At 42.2% G+C, this 8449-nt stretch overlaps 1 pseudogene; it reads left to right on the top strand.

Moving 5' to 3' along the window:
* The first annotated feature begins 566 nt into the window (after positions 1 to 566).
* On the top strand, positions 567 to 4155 carry LOC117820265 (annotated as a pseudogene).
* The last annotated feature ends 4294 nt before the right edge of the window (positions 4156 to 8449 follow it).

The raw sequence follows: 8449 nt of genomic DNA, 5'->3' as shown, positions 1-8449 counted from the left end.
ATCCCAAAAGTTCCTCTGTTACGCACATGCATATACTCTGCCTCCCACCTGTCTTGAACCCCCCTGTTTTCAAAGTCCACCTTTCGTTTATCCATTTTCGGGTGAGAGGGAAAGCTGAAAGTTGACTGCAGGTGACTAGCTTCATAAGGCTGATGATGAGAGGAGTCGGGTCACGGCTATCGCGTGCAGGCCCTCAATTGACATGCAGTGCATTGTGGGACTTGTAGTTTTAGTGGTGCGTGCAAAATACCGTCAGGCCAGCTCTACAAATAATTTGATATCATCTCGCGGGCCAAAGAGTTTGACACATGTTTTAGGGGGTGTCTCCACTGCCGCTGTTTTTTTGCTCTGGCAGCGTCTGTTTTCTATGCAAACTCTGTGATTCAGCGTTTTCAGTGCTCATCGCAAAAAACGCCCTCAGCGTCAGCTGATTTTTATTGCAGAGCTCTCAGATAAAAAAAGTTCAACTTTTGGAACACCGCCGCGCTCATCAATGTCACTACTTGATCACCATCCAATCAGAATCAAGAAGGGGCTGGACTACTCTAATCATCTTTGTCAACACAATGGCGGAGGTCTGTGCAGAGGAGAAAAGTCATCACACTGGTTTTGTTGAGATATAATTTCCTGGTTTAGAGCTGCTGCTGATGCTCTGACACGATTTCCTTCAATATTTTTTACAGTTTCATGTTAAAATGCCATTAAATTAAAGCATGTATGACGCATACAGAGCATTTTAGAGCATACCTAACGGGACGCGGAAGTGTCCCAGGACGACCTTCGTTACCTAGCAAATTCTGGTTACATTACTTTATATTTTCCCCTTATCAATGGAGTTTTTTTTTAAAAAAAAGAAAGGAATTGCTTCCTGGCAGCTCCATAGATGTGGAAATGTTACCTAAGAGAAAGGGATTGTGGTTAGTTTGTTCTCCAACAGTGTTTTTAAAAACGCTGTTATCAGAAGTCCCACTGCTTTTTGTGAGATGGGTAGTTCAGGGAGAAGTGACATTGACGAGCGCTGTGCTGTTCTCCAAGTTGAATCCTTTTCAGCGTAGAGTGCTGTGAGCGCAGCTACAAAAAGAAAAGATGCTTTGTGCTTACAGTGTGCTCTGAACACACTGTTGTGTGTAAATGTTAAATAGACTGTATTTACACAAAGCTTTCTGTAGTCTTCTGACCACTCAAAGAGCTTTTACATTACATGAAAAAAATCACCCATTCACATCACATCCATACACAGACTCACACACCCTTGTGGAGACACATTTGGGGTTCAGTTTTTTGCCCAAGGATACTTGGTCATGTGGACAGTGGGACCTGGGATTGAACCCCCAACGTCCTGACTGTCCTGATGCTCTGGCATTGCCTATGAAAAGTTGGCACTACAACACAAAGGTTGACAGTCTTTCACTCTTGTTTTCATATCTTTGTTTACCTGTATTAAGGGGTAAATGCAAATAATACAGTAGGTAAAAACGATTCACTTGCAAACCACAGGAACTCTTTTATTGTCACTATTCCTGCTCACTGTGATGCAAATATAAGTCGCATTACATTTCTCAACCCTGCTGTCATTTTTATGATGAGCACAGTCTCATTTGTTGGCCCATTTGTTTACATTCTTGCTTGTCCAAATGCTTTTGGATTACTGTGTAATTCAGTGCTTGTGTGTAACGTCATTATCCCTAATAGAGAACCACAGGTGGCTCTATTTATCAGTCTAAACACTGCAGTAAACAGTGTGACACAGACTGGCTGCACTGTGTGCATGTGTATCTGGGTGAGAAGCAGAGAGAGCACACAGAGTACATCAGTTTGTTAAAATGAAGGTGTTTCTCCCGTCCTTCTCCTCTAAAAAGCTCTAAAACCATGTGCAGTATCTCTTTCTCCAAAGATCAAACAGGAGAACCGTTTATAAGAACAACTATTGCACTTTTTAAATGTTTAACTGTCAAGCAAATATTGACATTGCAGGAGGACCACAAAGTATCTTAAACACACCTGAACTTGTGTAACTTTTCTTTTAGTGTGTTAAGACCTTTGCACACCTGAACTCTGGACGATTTCCAGACAAGTTCAGGACATTTAGTCCCTGACATTTGGCAGAATTGGCTTTTACAAACATCCCTCACTTACTAGATAGTGCAAACCAGTCCATTCCATTTTGGGCATCTGGGCAGATTGCACAGGAGGTGAAGCCCACCTTAATGTTGACTGTGTCTGGGCTGGTAATTACAAAATGCTAAGGGATGTTTTCATGACATGAACACAATCATTGCATACATACATTTGGTCAGTGAAACAGGTAACAAATAGTATGAAACAGTGAAAGTCATCGCTCTATGTGAACTGTCATCACCCTGCCCACCTGCTCACAGTGCATGTTCCAGCTGCGTTCATGCATCAACTCATCCAACCTCAATGCAACTTTTTACAAGGAGGCTGTTTAAAGCCCTCTTCAGGGGTCCGTTTCACAAAGCAGGTTTAGTGAAAACTCTGAGTTTGTTAACCCTGAAATGAGGGAAACTCTGAGTTTTCCGTTTCACAAAGGGAGGTAACTCAAACCAGAGAAAGAGGGGTAACTCTAGCCTGTTTCACAGAGGGAGGTAACTTAAACTCTCGATCAGTTACCGTAGTAATAGACTCTATGAACCTAATCTGGTTGGGACCAGGTTTTTCTCAATGAACCTCGAGTTTCTCTCAGTCTCCGCCCCCTTTCAGCCACGGTATTTGATTTCCTCATTCATTCAGTCGGCAGGCGAGTGTTGGCGTAGCGTATTTCTGCCGTCTGTTATTTAAAAAAATAATTCAAAAATCAATCAGTAGGCCGATATTAGGTGCCAACTTTTTGTTAATGATCCCGTGGATGAAGGTGCAGCATTATTGCGCAGAGAATTAAATATTTGTCGGGAGATGATAATCAGATGTTCTTTTTGAGCGGTACCGTTTCACTTCACAGTCGATCATCTACATACACAACCTAATCCGTCCGTACATTTGCAACATTACCCACCGTAGTCGTGCTCTTACATCCCAGCAGATATTGTGTATTACTCTGCGTTTTTTTGCAAATGTGAGTTTTTTGTATAATGTTGGAGATGCAGAGCACTTAAGTAAGGCCACTGCATGCAGGGCGGTCTGAAAAGTGTGCCTCGCCCTGAAACGGCTACTGAACACCTTCATCGTTTTCCCTGGACATAAACCGGTCAGAGTCGTCAAGGAGGAGTTCCACAGGATTGCAGGTGAATGGTGTAGAGATCTATTAAATTCATTTTAAATTATATTCTGTTCATGACATTGTGCTGCAACCTCAGAATGGGATTAGTAATTTTAATTCATTTTAGGATTTCCCAGTGTGATAGGCTGCATAGATGGCACACAAATCCCCATCACGGCTCCCTCACATAATGAGGCGGATTATGTTAACAGGAAGTCCATTCACAGCATAAATGTGCAGGTAAATGTAGATTGACTACTGTTTCAAAATGTTAAAGACTGCATCATAGTTCAACATCTGTCATTCTCTGCACTGTCAAGATCATATGTGATGCTGCCTACATTATTTCCAATGTGGAGGCCAAGTGGCCTGGGTCTGTTCACAACTCAAGGATGTATCGTGAGTCTAACCTGAGCAACAGACTGCATCGTGGTAAGCAGCCTAAAGATTTGCACAATATAATTCACTTGTCTCCCTCTTTTAATATACTCTAATGTATCCACTATACATTACAGGAGAGTTTGATGGCCCTCTGCTGGGTGACAGGGGTTACCCATGCCAACCAAGGCTGCTGACCCCTTACCCTGACCCTGAACCAGGCCCCCAATAGAACTTCAACCGGGCTCACTGCAGGACGAGAGCCCGGGTGGAGATGACCATAGGCCTGTTGAAAGCCCGTTTCCAGTGCCTACGTCACCTCAGGGTGACCCCTGAGAGGGCCTGTGATATTATTGTGGCATGTGTTGTTCTTCATAATATTGCCACTATTCAAGGAGAGCAACACCCTGCCCTACAAATAGAAGCTGATGATGACGACCCCATCCACCTGCCAGCTATGCAGGACGGCAGAGCAGTCAGAGACACCATATCCCGCATCCACTTCAGAGATTAAGACAACATCATCACCACTACCACCACCAACACAGCAGCAGTCAAATAAAAACATAGTACAAATTTCATTTAGTCTTCTTTATTTCCTACAAATACAAGAGATAGTTTAGTTAATGTTCCCGTAGTTAACATAATTAACATAATTCACCTGGGACCATGCACCCACCTCTAACTTGTGCTCTAGTAATTCAATTTCGAGATCTGCCCTTCTCATCTGGCGGTCCAAGAACTGCATTTCTTTGTTGGTTTTTTCTATTTTTTTCAGCAGAAATATTTTATAGCTGTCTTTCACTGGTAACTGGGAATACATAAGGAGGAAATTAAATTATACAGTTGCACATGAATTCCACAGAATGAACCTCTGGTGTTTACTGAACATCCATCTCACTGTGTCAATCTGTGCAGTTGAAGTTGAGGGACCCTCCTGCTGCTGCCCAGCCATGCCCTGTTAAAAAAGGATGACAATGTTTTAATACTTCAGTGTAGGCTAAATGTCACACTCTATTTTACACCATAATGTTAAGAAATGTGAATGGGAAGAGAACTAGCAATAACATATCAAATGTTACCTCTATAGGCCTTTCTGGTTCCCCCTCTGTGAAGGCAGCACACAAAGTCTCCTCGCACTCTTCATCCTAGATGAGTGATATGTCTCAGTATACTTAAACCACCATTTGGCAAAATCTTTGGAGTATTCCCTACTTACAGTTACAAGGTCTGTTGTGGCGTGAGGGGGCTCCACCAGGCAGATAGCACCATCAGAATCTGTTGGGAAAAAAAAAAGACATGAAAGGGAAATAAATATTTGTATGAATAGGCTTAAAAAAAGATATATAGGTCTAGGAATATTACATGTTATAAAGGCACTTGTGTCTTGGGGGGTGGGCTCAGAGGATGAGCTCCCTCCAGGGATTCCCTCAGTCGCTGGCCTTCCAAAATTCTGGCTCAGGGCCAGCGCCTCTGCCTCCGTTAGAGGTGGCGGTGCTCGGCCGCCACCCGTTTTACGGGCATCTGCTTTCTTTCTGTTGGCTGAGTAGAAGTCTGTGTTAGTTTAAATAGGCTTAATTATTTAACAGAACATGATATAGATGAAAATACATGCATGTGTGTGAAAACAGCATTATGTTGGAGATAAAGCAACTGCACAGTCAAACAGCCACTTAATATTTACTTTACAATGTAAAACATGATCAAAATGAGGTACCCCCATGATATTATGCCGAGGTCTTACCTGTTTGAACAATGTTTTTATATTTCATCTTAAGCTGCAGCCAGGTGCGCTTCTCCCCCGTGGGATTGCACCTAAATGAAATAAATGAATAGGCTACCATTCAAGCAGTTTCCCCCTGTGATTGCAATTACACTTAACATACGCATTGACCCGAGCCGCAATGTTCTCCCATGCCGTCTCCCACTGTTTGGCACCTGCAGCGGTGTTGCATTTAAAAAAAAAACATGCTCAAACTCGCCATATGAGCGAATAAGGATGTCCAGTTCCAGTGGGGTGAAAAATGCCGCCCTCTTCTTCTCCATTGCCATGGTGACTCGTCGAATCGGGGCTCCATTGATGCTGTCTTTTTAAAGTTGTGGTGCATGTGCTTAACCCCAGGTGAAAGTACTCCAAGTTGATCTGACTAACTCAAATCAGCTGTTGTGGAACCAAAAACTCAGAGTTTCCTATCTCAGAGCAGATCAACTTAGAGTTCAGGGTTAGACTCAGAGTTTGTTGAACCTGCTTTGTGAAACGGACCCCAGGTCTAGATGAGCACATTCAGAGACGTGCACCCAGGGCGTGAAATTAACTTTTTACCTCATCTGCCATTGGCTAGTGACCTCCAAAAATTTACTGGCCAAATAAAAAAAGTCATGCCTTATTTATTGAAAATAGTAACAGCCATGTCAATTTTTCGTTTTTTTTTTAAACGTGGTATAGTGACATTACTCCGTTTAGCTGTTCCTCTTCTTGATCGTCTCCTGCCTCTTTGTTTATCCTTTTTGTTTGTGGTGGCTTCACGCCGGGAATGTGTCGCCACATCTTCATCGTAACACTCTTCCCGCCGTGCTTCTTCAAGCAAAGGGAATGAATAGAACTCCAGTAGCTGACATCACGCCGTTCCCGATGTACCAAATCACAACACAAGTACAGCGCGCCACAAGGGTCAAAATAGCCTGACAGTCTGCAGAAATGGGCGAAAGTATGAAAACAAAACCTCACATGTAATACAACATTTTCCATCAGCCACTGGTGGGTGTGTGTTTTTGTTTTACATGCCAAACTAATGTTTTCCCCTCCATTGGTGCTTGAGTGTTAATTTTACACCCTGTGTACACCCCTCCAAGAAAATGCCTATAAATTTCCAGTTGTGCAGTTTGTGTTCATACAGTGGAAATAATTAAGGATGTTTTAAGTACTCCAATGATAGCAAATTATGGGATATCTAGGAAAATATAATTTATAAATTAAGGATGGAAAAAAAAGCGAAACCAATGCACAGAAAAACACTTCTTCTCAATACTTCTATTTTTAAAGCATTTTATGTCATACTGTGTTCTTAAAAAACATGTTACCAGCAATCCTGACCTCAAATGAGGAGAAAAAATCGTCTCTGCTTCCATCTCTGGTGGGATTAACGGCTGCGTTCCTGGACATATGGATATTTTCTGCCAAGCACCTTGCTAGCCTGCAGGCGTTGGATGGTGGAACAAACAGCCCTCGTGCAGAGTGGTTTCCAGCAGTACATGGGTAGCTGTTATTCTTTGTTTCACCTGGTTTCTAAATCCTAAAATACTCTACAAGCATGCCCACCATAGTGTCCAGCTTGGCTGTCCTGTCTTTCACCATTTCTTGGCTGTATCCTCGAATGCAAGATGGCTTTGTTTACAGGGACTCATTTCTCCTGTAGACCAGTGTGACAGAAGAAAACAGGACTAAGTAGGTGGACGCTGCACGGTCTTGCAAACACTTGAAATGCCCATAGACCTGATGCGGATGGCTTTTTCATTGTTTGCTGAAGCTTTACTAAAGAAACCATCAGATCAGTGCTGCAGAAAGTGGGGATCCATGCACACTTCTGTCTATTATGATGATCACATCACCCGTCCTCCAAAACCTCCACTGGCTTCCTGTCCCCCGACTCACTTCAGACTCCTCCTCCTGACTTACAAAGCCCTCAATCACCTGGCCCCCTCCTATCTCACTGACCTGCTTCACCCTCACAACCCCTCCCGTGCTCTCTACTCCTCTGATGAAAACCTCCTCTCCCCACCCTGTAGGACCAAGCACCGAACCCGGGGCGACAAGGGCTTACTCCATTGCTGCCCCAGCCCTCTGGAACTCTCTCCCCAAACACATACGCAACTCCACTGACCTACAAACATTCAAATCCCACCTCAAAACACACCTCTTCAGAACTGCTTTTAACTGTTCATGTTTTATAACACACTGTGTTTCTAATTTGTTTCTTTTATTGTGTCTCTTATTGTGTGCTATTTGTGAAGTGTCTTTGAGTTCTGTGAAAAGCGCTATATAAATAAAATGTATTATTATTATTATTATTATTATTGTTATTGTTATTATTATTATTATTATACACCCATTTATTTATTATATTGCTTAACCTGTCATTACCGGACCACTATCACACCATGTCAACCTGTCACTATTGATCCATTTTTAATACTGCCTGTAATTACTTCTATTTTATCCATTGTAACATTTGTATATATCTAACTTATATTCAATCTTTGTTCTATCTTTATTCATCTATCTTTATTTTTACTTATTTTATTTTACTAATTGAAACTTTTTCTTGATTGTACTTATGTCTGGGTTGCTGCAACAACTGAACCCCCCCCCCCCCAATCAATAAAGTAATATCTTATCTCATCTTAGGGCCTAAAAATAAAAATCTAAATTTTTCTTTCCTTCTTGAAAAAAACTACAAATGACAAAGGAAGACATTGCAACTCTAATTGCTGCACAAAGCACTGCACTTCTTTGGGAAACAGATGTTTCATTAACACTGGTAGCCATGTTGTTGTTGTTGTGTGTCTTTGTAGGAAGTAAACAAGGGGTAGGTTGTAAACTTTGGTGTTAAGATAAGGTAAGATACTCCTTTATTCATCCCGCAACGGGGAAATTCACAGAGTTACAGCAGCAAACAAGAAGATGTACAGTACAAGAATTTAACAAGAATATATTTAGAAAAGAAAAGTCCATAAGAGACGACAGCTTGGCCATAATTCTCAGCCACCACCTCCACAGGGTCCAGGACTGAGCTGGCCTTCTTCACCCGTTAGTTCAGTCTTGCTCTTCTCTATCCTGTCCACCCACAGGTGAAA

This window comes from Notolabrus celidotus, chromosome 10, assembly GCF_009762535.1.
Source record: "Notolabrus celidotus isolate fNotCel1 chromosome 10, fNotCel1.pri, whole genome shotgun sequence".
Classification (NCBI taxonomy): domain Eukaryota; kingdom Metazoa; phylum Chordata; class Actinopteri; order Labriformes; family Labridae; genus Notolabrus; species Notolabrus celidotus.
The sequence above is the reverse complement of the archived record's forward strand: the minus strand, read 5'-3'. Positions and strand labels throughout refer to the sequence as shown.